Below are 15,724 nucleotides of genomic sequence, written 5' to 3'. Positions count from 1 at the left end.
AGCACAGTGGGTAAGGCTCTTGCGTCACAGGAGAGGTTGACCTGGCAATCTTATGTATTCTCCTGAGTGCTGTCAAGAGTGATTTTGAAGTGCAGAGTCAGAAGTTACCCTTGAACACCACAGTATGTGGCCCCAATATATATATAAAAAAAGGCATGTTTGCAGCTAAGCATACCCCTAGATGGTAGCACCATCTACTCAGGAAAAGAACTTGGTAAGTGAATGACTCACCATTGCTTAGGGGAAGATGAGCACAAGGGCTTCTCCTTAGTTTCCAGAATATGTGGATGGCCAAGAAGCAACTTGAAGGCTCTGATTCTGAGAACCTTTCAGGGGTCTGATTAGGTAACAATATACTGCCAAAAGTGAGAGGGAATGATCTTAAAAAATTTACTTACAGCTTAATAAATTTCATAATACATAATAATAGCATTATAGGTATTATGGAAATAATTCATAGTGTATTTTCTACAGAGGAAACAGTACCAAAAAACTTATAAATTAAGAAATCAGGAAAGTAAGTCCAAGAAGAAATCTTCTCTTTTGAACCATCATTAAACAGTTAAACAAAAGGATATCAAATCACAGATAAACTACTAATATATTAACTATTCACTGTAGAGAGCATAGTTCAGGAGAATCTCTGATTTTTAAATCATATGGACAATATAATCTCTTTATTCTCAGCAAGATTAAATTTTAGGTACAGATTAGCAACTCTTCTAGACACAAATGAGACACCAACATTTATTGACCAAAATCATATTTTGAAGAACTATAATAAAACCTTTTGAAATTCTCATTCAAAAGTAAATTTTCAGTGGTTGAAGGAAAAACTGATTAAAATATTAATATTTATGTAACTTCCACATTCTTTATTAAATTTTATTATCTCATTTTAAAAAATTAAAATTTGCATTCCCTTCCAACTTTTTAATAATATTTATATATGTTTAGCTTCTTTCCTCATAATATAAATCAAAGTAAATCAAAGTTACTTTTAGAAGACACCTTATTAAGTGATTTTTGTTTCTTAATGATATCTTTTTAAGTAAATTCTTAAAACAGTAAATATTTCGCACTCATATATAAGTATATATATATTTTCTTATTCGGGGGAGCTGGAGCAATAGCACAGCGGTAGGGCTTTCGCCCTTCACACGGCTGACCTGTGTTCCTCCGCCCCTCTCAGAGAGCCCAGCAAGCTACCGAGAGTATCATGCCTGCATGGCAGAGCCTGACAAGCAACCTGTAGCATATTGGATATGCCAAAAACAGTAACAATACGTTTCACAATCAGAGACATTACTGGTGCCAGCTTGAACAAGTTGATGAGCAACGGGATGACAGTGACAGTGACAGTGACTTGGGGGATATGGTAAAGGGGTCACTCCTCACAGTGCTTAGGGGAAACTTAACTTGTTTGTAACAAACTCCAACATATACAACTGTTTATAAAAAATGTGCTTTTTTATAAACTTTGCTGGTTAATCATAATATTATTTTCTCTGTTGGCTTACAACAGTTTGCTACTTATGTTACCAAAGAATTTTATAGCCCTTTTGGCGCGACTGCCGCTCGAGCATGATCGAAGAGCCCAAAAGAGCTCCTTTGGATTCCAGCAGCCCACTGAAATTCTTCCAGAATGTGAACTGAGAGCTTACGCCAGGCTGCGACAGTGGGAGCCGGGTATTTCTCTATTATTTTAACTTCTCTCTCTCAACCCCTTCCTCCCGAGTACAGCACAGCTTCCACCGCTTTTTGAGCACAAAATGGAGACGCCAATTCAGCTCTCTCTAGGTTTTTCCATTTTATGAGCACCATAAAAGGGTAAAAGTTTGCAGTGATGTAATTTCTGGCTGTACTTTCCCTGGACTTTATACAGAAACCCAAAACCGCGGGCCGCGCCACCTAATGTCATCTAATTATCAACAATATGAAATGGTTCCTTTTTAACTGGTCGGACTTTTGTGGGAGATCCTAACAAGAATAGTAAGTCTTTCACTGAAATATTGAAGGCAATCAAAGTGGTAGCCATCTCTCTAGACTGAACTAAGCCCCATGCCAGCTGAGGAGAAGAAATGTCCTTCTTTCTCAAGAAGAAACGCGGCCTGTTGTTAACCATAGTATGATGTCCATTAAGCAGACATGGACCTGGTGGCGTGGGAATGGGATATAGGGGGAAAAAATTATTATGTACATGGAACAGCGGGAGGCTGGTGGAATCTCAAGCCGGGGCCGATACCAGCGCACTACTATTGGTTCCAGAAACTGCTTGCAGACATTCTACTAGACTATCAACTAAGCCATAGCCCCACGCCGGCTGATGATGGGAAATAATCATCTTTCTCGGTTTTTTTCCCTTTGTCAGGCAGTGTGGCGATTACTAAACAGGCATGAACTCGGTGGCACTGGACAAGGGGGGAAAAAAAGAAAAGTTATGTAACAAACAGCGGGACTTAATATCTCTACATTCTCAGCAATGGAAAACTATCAAATGCTTCCTTGGCAGTAGGACTGTCTTTTTCTTTTTTGGGGGGAAACCCCAGCAACAATAGTGAGTTATGTGTTGAAACATGGAATGTAATCAAGATAAAGCGTAAACGAAGTGAAACTTATCACTTACAAGGGTGGGGACTGGGGGAGGCGGGAGGGGGCGGGAGGTATACTGGGGGGGTTGGTGATGGAATATGGGCACTGGTGAAGGGAAGGGTATTTGAGTATTGTATAACTGACATAATCCTGAGAACTATGGTTACACATGGTGATTCAATAAAATAAAATTCAATAAAATAAAAATCACATGGTGATTCAATAAAATAAAAATTAAAAAAAATAATTTTATAAAAAGTTGTCATAGGTTTCTATTACTATGATGATTAAGTAAAAAGAATGACTTTTATAAATTTACCCTTTAATTAATTAATTAATTAATTATTTTTTTGTATCATACATAGACATACTGGCTGAATTTTGGCAAATGCGAAATATTAACTGTTTTAAGCATTTACTTAAAAGATATCATTTTCAATATTTTCCACTAGAAAAAGTGGGGAGAGGAAAGTTTATCCAAAATGAGGTGTGAGCCAGACTTGGGGGAATTGCATAACACATTTCTAAAACATAATATCATTAAGAAACAAAAATCACTTAGTAAGGTGTCTTCTGAAAGTAACTTTGATGTACTTTGATTTATATTATGAGTAAAGAAACTAAACATACATAAATATTATTAAAAAGTTGGAAGGGAATGTAAATTTTAATTTTTTTATAATGGGATAATAACACAGAAACTCAGTTCCAATCTGGAGATTAGGTTCAGCATACTTGACAAGCTTCATTCTAGAAACCATTATATCTCTGATTTTACATTCTTTTATTATATTTGTTTTTCTCATAGTGACAAAAATAATGCCAGAGAACAACTCTCATGCATAGATGTATTTAAACTGATAAGAACAGATACTACACTTGATCTTAGCCAAAAGGCCAAGAAGTGATCATAAACATATTTACAGTATCTTTTGGTGGTAAGGAAGGAAGTCTTCCATGTGTGATGCAGTGGGTTCAATTCCAAATAAATGAACAAGAGTTCTGTTGTAAAGCAGGTACACATTCAAATATCACTAATATCAAAGCAAATCCTTGAATCATAGTCAACATAAAGAAGAACATTTTAAAATGCATTTTCTTAAATATATGTGAACACTCTTGTGTCACTTGTAGTCCCGTTGATTTTTGGATTGCTCTAGCGGGCGCCAGTAACATCTCCATTTGTCCCTGTCTCGAGCTAGTGCAGCCCAATGATACCTACTTGCTCCAGGAACAGGAAATCTTTCATTCAGGGATTTGACGAAGAAATCTGACCATCTAGTTAGTGGGTGGCCATGAGGTCTTCTGACATCCCGTGGAATCCAGTCAGTAGCAGCTCTAGTTCAGCAGTCATCTCTGAATCACATTACATGAACGGCCCATCTGATTTTTGATGCCTTGGCAAACGAGACAGCATCCTGATTTTTGACTGTCGACGGAGGTCAGAACTCCAGATTCCTTCTCTCACTTGAGTGAGACATGATATTCCCAGCATAGATCTTTCAATTCCTCTTTGGGATACCCTAATAGCATTCTCATCCTGTTTGCGTAGGGCCCAGGTCTCTGAGGCATATGTTAGTGCAGGAAGAACGGTGGAATCGAAAAGATGTGCCTGGAGTTGGAGGTTCTTCGTTCTCTTAACCACTTCTTTGATGCTCTTGAATGAATTCCATGCTGCTCTCTTCCTCCTGCGTAGTTCTGGCACCAAGTCATTCCTCATGTTGATTTCTTGACCCAGGTACACATAGCTGTTGCATTCGGAGATGTTCATTCCATTGAGAGCAAATGGAGCTTCAGGGACTAGTTTGTTTTTCATGAACATTGTCTTGTTGAGATTCAGCTGCAGTCCGACCTTTCCACACTTGTGGTCGAAGTCGGCCAGCATAGTGAACACTCTATTAAAGAAATTTAAGATATTCTAACGTTAGAGAGAAAAAATAACTTGTAGACATGACTAGATATTCTGTTTACCAAAATGTTTCTACATTTTAGTTTTCCAGGGACTTAGTCATTGCTAATCAACTTTCTATCTTTCTAGATTTGCCTATTTTGGACATTACATATGTATGTGTTGCAATTATATTAATCTTTCATAACCTTACATTTCACTCAGCAAAATTTTATCAGGGTTTAGCCATGTCTAGTACATTACATTTCTACATATATCTTTATTGATGATAAATAATTTCTGGTAAAAATTAGTCATATTATGCTCTTTCATTCATCAGATAATTAAGATGTGGATTGTTTCTATATTTCGACTGTCATGAATAATGCTCTAGAAACATCCATGTACAATTTTTTGTTTGGATGTCATTTGTCTCAAGTATATAACTACTTGTACAGTTGCTGGGTAATTTTGTAACTCTTCGTTAAATCATTTAAAGCACTTCTGCACTGTATGACAAATTGCAGCACCATTTTCTATTCCCACCAGTAATACATTGAGTGTTCTGATTTTTCCACATCACTCTTATTATCTGTTCCCTTTTCTTTCCTTGTTGATTCTTTCAGCCTGGTGAGTGTAAAGTGGTATCTCAGTGTGATTTTATTTACATTTTCTGGTAAACAAAGATGGTGAGCAATTTTGTGCATGCTGGACATTTGCATAGTATCATTGGACAAATGTGCTTTTGTCCATTTTAGTTGTTTTTATGTCTTACATTGTAGGTGACTTTTCTGTAATATAAATATACATAATGTATACATGCAGCTCATACACATACACACAGGAGTCTAAAATAAATTCTTCCACTTTATGATTTTTAAAAAAAAGTTCTTTCTGGTGTCATTTATAGATGAAAGATCTAAAACGTTTTTATTCTTCATGGCTAATTTTGCATTTGTTTTCTGTAAGTAACTCATTTCATGTAAGAAGCTGCACCAACACCATAGTAATCACATAGTCCCACAAAACTTTGATCATTTAGACAACAGAAATGTGTTGTTTTGAAATATAGAGGCTAGGGATTCAAAATGAAGAGGTCGGCATATGGATAAGAAAGGATCTCCACCATGCATTTTATTCTGCTTCTGGTGAAATGCTGTCGGAGCTTGATATTTCATAACTTGTGCCAGCATCTGGCGTCTGTCCTGTGACTATATCAGTGATTTCTAGAGTGAGCAATACTGCTTTCGCCCACGTGGCTGTGAAACAACCCAAAAGGGTAATAGCAGTTACCTACAAGAGTTGGGTTTGTATTTGTCTATGCTCTTAAAGAAGGATTAAAGCTAGGGATGGAGTCGGGCACTGAGTGATTTTTTTTTCTGTAAATGGAATTGTGGGAGAAATATATTGGGGAACTTTGGCATATGTAGTCGCAACATTTTTTCCCCCTCTCCTCCTTCTTATTTAAATGACAACATTTTATTCTGTTTAATATGCCATTTTATATAAGAAACAGAGCTCTGAATTCCACATCCTAAGTTCTCTTTGCTGGATCTTTTATAATCTTAAAGGTTACACACTTCAAACTACATCTATTTAGGGAAAATTTATAACAATTAAAAGTTTCAGTGCTCATGTATTTCTATAAGTCTTAGTGAATATTTTTCAATTACCCAGCATGTTATCTAAAGATTCTATTTGATGTGAGTTATCCACAGTTAGATAAGCTAAAAAATTGCAAGTGAATAAGAACTATTGGCACTGCCTTCAACATATACTAGAAAAGTTAAGATAAATATTTAAAATAAATAATGAATAATAACAAATACCAGGGGGACTATAATGAATTGTTCACATGTGTATTTCAGACAGTTGTCAAATAACTAGTAAACTTAGTTGTTTGCAGCACTTTAAAATGTTAGGGGTTCCCAAATATATGGCTGCAGGATAACATAGCTTCAGGTAGTTTAGATTTATTGGGTTACTCCCATTACAGTGCTCCCACTCCTCTGTGTTTATTTGTAACTTCTTTCTTAGTGTTCTGTCGACTTGAAAATACTGTTTTTCTCTTTTCCTTGAGTCCTTTGCATAGTTTATTCAGAGCAATGTCCTTTTTGTATAGACACAGGAGGACTTAGCAAATGCTATGCTTTTATGACCTAGGAGTCATTTGACTCTACATAATATTTTCCTCCTGGGCATGTGTTCTCTTGACCTAAGCCTCAGCTGCCCTTACTTCCTAGCACCGCCAAAAGCAGGGTCCCGACAAGGGACAAGACAGACCCAGGGCAAGCGGTGAGTTGTGTGCTACCCTGGCATCGAGATGGGCCTGGCCAAAGTGCCTAATGCTTAACTATAAGTTAAGAGCTTGATCATGGACAAATGTTGTCATGATCCAAACAGTGATAACTAGATTTGGACCCTGCTAGGGTGAGGAATGATTAATCTGGCCTGAGTGCTGAGTCAGAAAGAGTGGGACAGACATAGAAGGACTGCACTCATTTGTGGAGTATAGAATAACATCACATAAGGCTGACACCCAAGGACAGTAGACACAAGGGCCAGGAGAATTGTCCCATAGCTGGAAGACTGCTTCATGACCAAATGGTACAAGGCAGATAGAATAGAGAAGGGATCCCTAAGAAATGATGACTGGAGGGATAAGTCGGGATGGGAGATGTGTGTCGCAAGTAGAAAATTGACCAAACATGATGATCTCTTACTGTCTCTATTGCAAGCCATAATGCCCAAAAGTAGAGAGATATTATGGGGACTATTGTCTGCCATGAAGGCAGGGGGAGGGTGGGAAAGTGGGGGTATACCGTGGATATTGGTGGTGGGAATGTGCATTGTTGGAGGGATGGGTGTTCTATCATGGTGTGATTGTAACCCAACATGAAAGCTTGTAACTATCTCATGGTGCTTCAATAAAATTTAAAATAAAATAAAATAAAATAAAACGTTAGTGGTTGAAGTGATAGTTCAGTGGTAGGGTGTTTTCCTTGCATGTAACCCACCAGATTCAATCCCAGCATCCCATAAGATCCCCTGAACACCACCAAGATTTATTCCTGAGTGTAGAGCCAAGAGTAATCCCTGAATATTGTCAGTTTAATCCAAAAAGGACAATAAATGAAAGTTAAAATTAAATTAAAAATACATATTTTATAAAAATTGAACCTGACCATTTCTCACTCCTTTCACTCCCAAGGAATTGTTCACCCAGGGAATTCACTATCTATTTGTTAATGAGTCAAATGCTGATGGAAGCCTGAAGAAAAAGAAAATGGGCCATCTTAAAACTCAATCACTGCTACAAAGAGCTGATTCAACCTTTGTGGATTTTGAGAATAAAGAATTGGTTGAAAAATGTACAAAATAACTATAGTCTGCTTTTTCAGACTATGTTGTTAATTAGTCTACACTGTACATGGAAATGCATGTTATTATTAAGAAAACTTTATTTCACGCCAGCTTTGTCACCGCTCATCAAACTTAAGTCTTGACCTTAAGAGGGCTATGTCTGCAAGTGTGAAATCTTTATTGTTCCATGGCAATCTATGTGAGACTTTAAACCTATTTATATCTGTGTTTTTCTAGAAACTAAAGTTTTCAGTGTAAAACTGTGAGAGACAAGTATGCTCTGGTTAATTTATAGCATGTAGCAAACTTTCTTGGTGAATGTACTACGTGTTGAGAGATCTTTAATTGTGAGTATCCTAATGCCATTTGGACAGCTGTAGAAGTGATTTGGTGCTTTTGTTTTTCAGAGACGTCTTTGAGAAAACTTAAATAACAACTGCAAAGTGAAATTTTGTCAAGCTCAATGAGACAATGGCTAGCAACTTGTTTTCAGATTTCTCATGAGATCAAGTTGTACTCAAGTAAGGAAAGGAAGTTATATCTGTGAGATGTGACTTTTCTTTCTAATGGTTTTATTGAATCACTGTGATAGATCATTACAAAGCTGTTCATGATTAGATTTCAGTCATACAGTATTCCAATACCCATCTCTCTACCAGTGTTCATTTCCCTGCACCAGAGTCCCCAGGTTTCTTCCCATCACCCCTCCTCCAACCCCTGCCTTCCCATGTGACAGGTGCTTTTCTTCTCTCTCTCTCTCTCTCTCTCTCTCTCTCTCTCTCTCTCTCTCTCTCTTTCTCTCTCTCCCCTTTTGGGCATTGAGGTTTGCAATATTGATACTACAAGGTTATCAAGAATATTCCTTACCACTTTTAACCTTGGGATCTATCCAGCATGTTTATTCCCAGCTATTATTGTCATAGTGATCTCTTCTCTAACTTACCTACCCTCAGTCCCACACACACTTTTGTTTAGTTCAACCATTGACCAGTGCTCCAAAACCCTGCTTACCCTGGCCATGAATATTATTCTTAGAAGAATTTCAGATGTATATTTTCAGTAAGAAAGGTAATAGATGGAGATATCATTATTGGGGTAAAGAAAGAAATCCTGCTAGGGTGAAGCCACTTAGTTTTGAATCAGAATGAAGAAAAGTTATAGGAAAGAACAAATGTAAAGGAATATGTAGAAGGTTTGAGGTTATATTTTCAGGACAGAAACTACATGTTCAAACTAGATTGGTATAAGAAGATCTTTATACTGCAGGATTGTTCCTATATTCTTTTGGAAAGGCCTCTGAAAAGGATCTCAGGCTGGGGCTGAAGCAATAGTACAGCAGGTAGGGTGTTTGCCTTGCATGTTGCCAACCCGGGTACGGTTCCCAGTATCCCATATGGTCCTCTGAGCACCTCCAGGAGTTATTCCTTAGTGCAGAATCAGGAGTAACCCCTGTGTATTGCCAGGTGTCACCCATAAAGACAAAAATAAAAATAAAACAAAAGGATCTTAGGCAGATAGTCCAGTGCTCTTAGAACACTAGACACTTGAAAATTATAGGAAATCAAGGTTTCCAATATAGGACTAAACAAATTAAATATAATGTGTAAATCTGTATATTCTATATACATGGACTCTAACAACACTTTTTGTGATCCCTGACCCACAGGAAGTGGGTTGGTTGAATCATATTGTGAGTAAAGTAAAACATCTGCTTTTCTCTCTCCATGGCACCTTCGTATGGTGTTAGGGTTTATGGTACGACATTGGCTTGCATAAATCCAGACAGCACTGCAGTAGTGGTGATGGAGAATCTCTGTGTTGGTCCATGGTTATGGTTCCCAGATTCTTCAATATTTTCAAGAATAAAAACTAAATGTTAAAGATGCTCAGACTCAGAAGGTAGAGAATGTTATTGGAAAGAAGAGAAAGGAAAAGAAACTCTCTATGTGGAGAGGAACTTAGTGTAGAACTAAGTTAAGTAAGGCTCAGTGTTTGTTTCTCTGTTTTTAATAAGAAAACTGGTTTTTGAGTTACAGAGAATGCAGGAAAATTAGAGATAGCAGGGTGTGTGTGTGTGTGTGTGTGTGTGTGTGTGTGTGTGTGTATCCTGTGAATCTGCAAGGAATTCACAGGAGTGTGAAAATATGGGATAGGGAGTCAAAACTGCTCATAGCAGCTGGGAAGGGGAAACTGAGGCCCCCTCTTTCAATTGGAAGTCTTCCCTCTCTGTAGTAGGTTCTACTTCTCAGACAGAAAAGAAAACTCAATACCAGCTTTGTGACCTCCAAGCCCCCTCTTCCAGGGAAACAGAGACTTAAAGGTGGTTGAGGTTCAAGTTCTGTTCCAACTATCCTACAAATCTCAGGGAGACCCTAGAGGCAGGGAGGCTCAAGCAATAATTGGAAATCACCTCTGCTATGGAAAATGTAGAAGGTCGAGATCTGCAGATACGAGTGACAAACCACACAGCCCGGGCCCTGCTCTCATCATTAAGAAAACACCAGGAGACCAGGAACTTTCCTGCTATGGAGAGAGGTATGATGGACTCCTTCCTGCCAGGAAACTTCTAGAAGGTGAGAGACCCGAAGCCACCTCGAGCTCATTTGACCTGCTCTTTGCAACTTCACACTGGACAAGCCTGGTTAACCCTGATGCCATGGGCCCAGTGGCCTGGTGTCTCCTTGTCTGTACGAGATCCTAGACACAAATTATAGACTGACAACTGCGAAAGCCAGTAAATCATTGCCTGGGCCCCATTCAAACCAAGGTAGTGTGAGCTTTCTCTACCTATGCAGGCATGGTCTGTGTGCTTTTTCTTTAGAAGACTCGTATTTGATCCCAAGTATCCCATGCTCCTGTTAGCATGGCTGTATGTGATTCCTCCACAGGTTGAGAGAGAGAGAGAGAGAGAGAGAGAGAGAGAGAGAGAGAGAGAGAAGCCTGAAAAAACATAAACAACTTCCTAAGCTTGGAGCTCTCTATGCAGGTAAGAGTCCAGTGCTAATAGCTAGTCAAGGATAAACTACTTTGGTATTTGGTGTTCCTTTCCGCTTTTACTCAAATCAGGGAATTGTGTTTTCTCTGATAGGATCTTGTTTGTCTCCTGAATTGATACCATGATGACTCCTTTTGGCATGTAACTTACACTTCCAAACATGTTTTTTCTTAAGGAGTTTTGTCTCCCTAATCATTTCTTTTTTTTTTTTTATAATTTATTTATTTTTAATTAGAGAATCACCGTGAGGGTACAGTTACAGATTTATACACTTTTGTGCTTATACTTCCCTCATACAAAGTTCGGGAACCCATCCCTTCACCAGTGCCCATTCTCCACCACCCGTAAACCCGGCGTCCCTCCCACCCTCCCCACTCCCATCTCCGCCCCACCCCACCCTGCCACTGTGGCAGGGCATTCCCTTCTGTTCTCTCTCTCTAATTAGCTGTTGTGGTTTGCAATAAAGGTGTTGAGTGGCCGCTGTGCTCAGTCTCTAGCCCTCATTCAGCCCGCAACTCCCTTCCCCCACATGGCCTTCAACTACAATGTAGTTGGTGATCGCTTCTCTGAGTTGCCCTTTCCCCGGAACGTGAGGCCAGCCGCGAAGCCATGGGGTCAACCTCCTGGTACTTATTTCTACGGTTCTTGGGTATTAGTCTCCCACTCTGATATTCTATATACCATAGATGAGTGCAGTCTTTCTATGTCTGTCTCTCTCTTTCTGACTCATTTCACTCAAGGAAGTCAAGAATCCCTAATCATTTCTTGGCAACTTGAAATTTATTGCCAAGAGCATCGATACTTGACTCTCTGTTTTATTAATACTTCATTAGGGTGCATGCTCTGGAAATGAGTTTGAGCCAAATAGGCTTCTTTTTCTCTCCCATGTTCAGATGCTAAGGTCAAAGGGAGCAGACACTCTGCATTCTAGCACAGCTCCCAATCAGCTCTTAGGAAAGAGTATTAACTCCTTGATTTCTTCTTTTCGATGACTAGTATTGTTATTGAATAATAGTTTCTTTTTTCTCTTATTAAAAACTAACAAGAAATAAGAGATAATCTATTCATTGCAAAAGACTCCACATCCAACATTTTGCCTAAAGACTCATGTCAACCAATTCAAACATTTAAAAAAAAAATTACAGAGCATTGTGCCTTTGCTTTGATGCTTGATCCACTCTCTGACGCTAGTGGAACACACACTGGAACTCTCCCTTGGTTGTCGAACTGAATCATTATTCTTATTGTCAAACAAACACTTCTTGATCATGTGATTGCCAGGTAGTCTACACTATTGAGGAGTATGAAATGTGAGACAGAAAAGATCAAAGTTCCTCTTCAAGAAAAGTCAACCCTAATCTAGTGGGTCAGTACTTTAACCTCACACCCTACTCAATCCATCTCTATTTTACTGGAACTACCAACAAGAGTGCCAAATGTGATCCATGCACTTGTCCACAAGAAACTGAATGGGAGCCATCAACTCATTTTACAAAGGTCAGCAAAGAGCAATCAAAGGTTAATGTCTTTCTGTCACCACCGTGGACTAGGTGCAAAGGCCAACAAGAGGTTAGAGGCTCTGCATCCCGTTACCTATCCCAGGAGCTATCTGGTCCCCCACTAAAAAGCAATTTACTCAGTGCAGAATTGAAAGATCCGCCCAATTTGTTGTTTCCAGTGTTGCTTTTGAAAATGCCTGAAAGTTTCTGAAATGGCAGATCAGATGGACTGCACTATCTGTTAAGTGTAGGGTAGGTTTGAGGGAATAGTGATAAGAGAACAATAAAGAGAAAAGTCACCTTTTGTTACAGTGAAATAAATCAACAGTCCATACATGACAAAGACTCAGGTGGAAATGCGCATCCAACTGCTCTTTAAGTGAAACCAATATAGCATTTTCAAAAATCTTTTTCTTTCAAAAAGTAAGCGTAAGTAATTATTAATAATCCAAATCGCAATTTCTTAAAGGGATCTTTTCTGAATATGTCATTACAAATATGCCACACTAAAATCTCATTACAAAAATTAAATGAAAAGTCGCTGGTTAAAAACTTGGGGCTGGAGTGATAGCATATCGGGTAGGGTGTTTGCCTTGCATGTGGCGGACCCGGGTTCAATTCCCAGCATCTCATATGGTCCCCTGAGCACTGCCTGGAGTAATTCCTAAGTGCAAAGCCAGGAATAACCCCTGTGCATCACCAGGAATGACCCAAAAAACAAACAAACAAGCAAAATATATAGTACAATCTACCAACATGTATTTGTTTTTTTTTTTTTAAAAAAAACTCCCTCTAAGTACTAGAGAGGTAGTACAGTGGGTAAGGTGATTGAGATGCACCCCATATTGTCCCCTGAGCCCCGTTAGGTGAGATGCCTGACTGCATAGTCAGAAGAGAGCACTGAACACTGCTGGTTTGCATGCCCGCCCAAAACAGAACGAAACAAATCTCCTGCACACTGCATATACATAATTCCGTATCACTTGTCTCAAAGTTTGTGACTGTCGCATGTGGAATTGTGACAAGAGGTTAGAGGCTCTGCATCCCATTACCTATCCCAGGAGCTATCTGATCCCCCACAAATTGTGACAGTCACAATTCCATATGACTTGTCTCAAAATTTGGGATAGCTTTAAAAAAAATAATAGAAGGAAAGCAAGCAAAAAGAGAAACACGGGTAATTCTAAATTATTAAAGTTAAGCTTCAGACATCCCAAATGCATAGATAATATTCAGTGCTCTAGCAAGTCTTACTGATTTATTTTATTTTAAAATAAATTAATATAAATTATATAATATTTATGCTCCAAATTACTGAAAAACCTAACAAATGATAATCAAATCATGAATATACATATATATATATATATATTAAACCTAAAAACAGGTTAACAAGTCTTTCTAAAAACCACCTAATTTATATTTCTCAGTCCTATGAAAATCACTAGAATATTTGAGATTGCCTCTGGGGGGAGACACAACCTTAAAATTGCTTGCTGCATTTTTCTCTTGCTGTTCATAACATAACTATATACAGAGATGCACATGCAAATATGGATTTGAGTGCATAGATGAAGGTGAAGTGAAAATAGATACTTGGATTTTTAAATGATATAAATTCTACTTTGGAAAAACCTAGCATATTTTATCAATTTGGATTTCTAATTGTATTTTATTAACACATAAAACTATTCTTACAAAGCAGAGAAATTGCCTTGAATCTAAAAAGACCCAGCTTATTGGTAATGCTTTGTGTGAAATGACTCTCAGTATTCATAAAACCCTTAAAGAACTTACATTAATTTTTTTACTTAGCTTAAAAAATATCCATAATGACATCCTGATTTTCTTATAAATGATGTGTATTGCATATTCAAAGTTAATCATGTTTCATGTGGAACACACTAGTCATTTATTTAAGGCATCATTAAAATGCATTTTACACTATCTGTTAAAGATTGCTTTATGTGAAAAAAGGATTACAATTAAATTAAAATATAGGAATCTTCTGAGCCATGTTATTTAAAATATATATATAATTGAATTCAAAATTAGTATGATTTCAGAAGGACTTTTGTTTATATTTTAAGTATTTAACTTAGAAAATTGAACAATATAGAATTATTTTATAACTACTTTTATTCACTTCCTTAAATGCAATCATCCTATAAAATTATTAGTATCTTCTGAAACCAAAACATTCACTATCTTTCATACTAAGAACTAAGATGCAGACCTTAATTGATTCACACTCCCTAACCCCCATTTTGTTCTTTCAGGACTCACTCCAATACCACATGTAAAGAGTGATTGTCTCTTTACACCCTTCTAATGAGCCTCTGCTGCTTTGTTTTTAGTAAAAATCTAACTTTGTTTCTAAAGAAAGGATAAGAACATTAACTTAAGAATATTATCACCACAAAGGCCTTTTATGTCAATAATTAAATGTCAATGTTAAAAAATATTAGAAACATCTTGGTTTTATAGCTTGGTTTATATGACTATAAAACCAAATTCCCGGAAGCGACATCTAGTTCTCCTTCTCGAAGAACCTGGCAATCTACCGAGAGTTTCCTGCCCACATGGGAGAGCCTCGCAAACTCCCTGTAGCGTCTTCATATACCAAAACCGGTAACAATGATGGGTCTCATTCCCCTGACCCCGAAAGAGCCTCCAATATGGCACCATTGGAAAGGACGAGTAAAGAGAGGCTTCTAAAATCTCAGGGCTAGGACGAATAGAGACTTTACTGAGACCACTCGAGAAAATTGACGATCAACGGAATTATGGTGATGATGATTAGAAACATCAATTCATTTGTTTAAAACTAAAAATGTCTAGGATCACAAAATACAGGATAATTTGAATGTGAACTGTATTCACATTTAATCATATATTTAAAAAATCATTATATATTTTAGAAATAAGTATAGTTCCACTGTATCACTGTCATGTGGTTGTTCATCGATAAACTTGTGTGTACATAGCCATAGAAGGATCTGCAAATAAGAATGTTGTGTACTTAATCAGATTGAACAGACCTAAGGAGATAAACATACATTGTGAGAAGCTGTGCTCAAATGCTCATGATCCCCACTTCTACCATGCTTGTTTTTCTGTGTTACTCTGGAGACCCAACACTGCTTCCTGTTAATTCTCAACCAAACAAGCCCATGGTTCACTGTGAGTGTCCAAGGATGTGGTGCTATTTGGACTTTGTCTCTTGGATTGGAGTCCTTCAGTGTCATATCTGACAGTGCTCCAGGACTCTCAGGGCTTCATCTGATGTTTCTCGAGAAGGATGCGGTGGGTGATATTGAATATAGTCCCTCCCACCCCCTCCTGTGCACAAGACAAGTGTCTTAACTTCTGCACTATCTTTCTGGT

At 37.9% G+C, this 15,724-nt stretch overlaps 1 pseudogene; it reads right to left on the bottom strand.

Annotated features, from left to right (window-relative positions):
• Window positions 1-3,366: 3,366 nt before the first annotated feature.
• LOC129402676 (U2 spliceosomal RNA) lies at window positions 3,367-3,501 on the bottom strand (annotated as a pseudogene).
• Between the last annotated feature and the right edge of the window lie 12,223 nt (window positions 3,502-15,724).

The sequence above is a fragment of the Sorex araneus genome, chromosome 2 (assembly GCF_027595985.1).
Source record: "Sorex araneus isolate mSorAra2 chromosome 2, mSorAra2.pri, whole genome shotgun sequence".
Taxonomy (NCBI): Eukaryota; Metazoa; Chordata; class Mammalia; order Eulipotyphla; family Soricidae; genus Sorex; species Sorex araneus.
This window is presented reverse-complemented; position numbering and strand designations above follow the sequence as displayed.